Source organism: Gavialis gangeticus, unplaced genomic scaffold (assembly GCF_001723915.1).
Source record: "Gavialis gangeticus isolate Ggan-Ray unplaced genomic scaffold, GavGan_comp1, whole genome shotgun sequence".
In the NCBI taxonomy this organism is placed as follows: domain Eukaryota; kingdom Metazoa; phylum Chordata; order Crocodylia; family Gavialidae; genus Gavialis; species Gavialis gangeticus.
In genome coordinates this window covers 1,791,289-1,792,681 of record NW_017728965.1, presented here as the reverse complement: position 1 = coordinate 1,792,681, position 1,393 = coordinate 1,791,289, and the positions used below count along the sequence as shown (strand labels likewise).

At 45.7% G+C, this 1,393-nt stretch overlaps 1 long non-coding RNA gene across 1 annotated transcript in view; it reads left to right on the top strand.

The window, feature by feature from the left end:
• Positions 1-1,029, top strand: part of LOC109288555 — a 72,414-nt gene extending 71,385 nt beyond the window's left edge. Inside the window, exon 3 of the long non-coding RNA XR_002095186.1 lies at positions 475-1,029. This is a non-coding gene — a long non-coding RNA (uncharacterized LOC109288555). The remainder of the gene's footprint in view (positions 1-474) is intronic.
• Positions 1,030-1,393: the final 364 nt, after the last annotated feature.

Here is a 1,393-nt window from a genome sequence, read left to right as displayed (position 1 = left end):
TACCCTCAGCTGTGCCTCTGGTCTGTTGTGACTTCAGGCAAGTCACCTCACCTCTTTATACCTCAGTTTCCCTGTGCATAACATGGAGATCATGCCACTGAATTCCTTTATAAAGCACTTTCCAAGCCAAGGAGAGTTTTATGTAAGAGCTTAGTGTTATTATTGCTGTTGTTATGAAGTAGGTAATTTTTAAACCAATGTCCAAGGGACACATAAACAATCGCCAGGACTAATCTAAGGGATTTGCATGCAGAACTCTCATAACTTGAAAATGAAATCTTTCAACAGTCAAGGCAGGATGTGATTAGTAACTGATGGCACAACTGTGCAACTCTTAATCAACCTTTTAACTCTCCAGCTGGCCAGATGATGAAATGGTGATTTCCTGTAAGTTCCATCAGCCACACAATTTGTGCACAAAATTGGTCTGTTCCTTGCCCCTCGCCACTTGCAATAAACTCATTTATCTTTCAGCTTTAGATTCATCCCTGGGAAGAGACCTGTGAACAAGGGAGGCCTATAAACTGCTTAGAACCTCACAATAAGTAAGAATTAACTAGAGCATAAGCTTTGTGCCACTTCTCTGTACACGCTGAATCGCCCTGTACCTGATGATTAGCACAGAACTCATAGCAGGGGCCCAACCACTACAGCAGCAGATGAGTCACAAAAGCACTACTCTTAAAAATCTGGCCCCCAGAAATTAAAGCGCTCAAAATCCAAAGCCACTTACGAAGTGCTGGCATCAATAGGCTGTCATGTACCACCATTCAGGGAGTCTAAAAATACCACAAGACACAGTGTTCACATAAGACTTCTGCTATCGATGTCACTTCATAGAGTTAATAACAGTGGGAAAGAAAGTCCTGCAGCTGTAAGTGTATCTTGACCCACATACCATCAAAGGTGGCTAGTGGAAGAACCAGCCAGGATTGGAGATGGGCAGACCTCTGCCTCAAATGAGCACCCAGAAGTTTTAGGGCACAGACAGAAGTTACATTTGTCATGTGATTGGCCCCCTAAAAGTGCTCTACAGCCATGCCATGACACACTTGCACAGCTGCAGAGTATTTTTAAAGTGGTCCATCACACAACAAATTAACCCTCAACAAGGAGGAGGAGGAGGAGGTTAGATGAACACCTTGCTGGGGTCGTTTGACCCCAGTACTCTTTCCTGCCATGGCAGGGGGTCGGACTAGATGATCTGCTCAGGTCCCTTCCGACCCTAGAAACTATGAAACTATGAAATGAGGAATCAGATGAAGATGCTTCACTTGTGTTCGCTGGAGTTAATTCATGGTGCATCATCCCAGCCCCATTCCCAGGGCAGTCCGCAGGAAGTCGAGGGGGAAGAGGGAGTGAGCTGTGGGCTGGGGTTTGCCCGGCCTGAGCC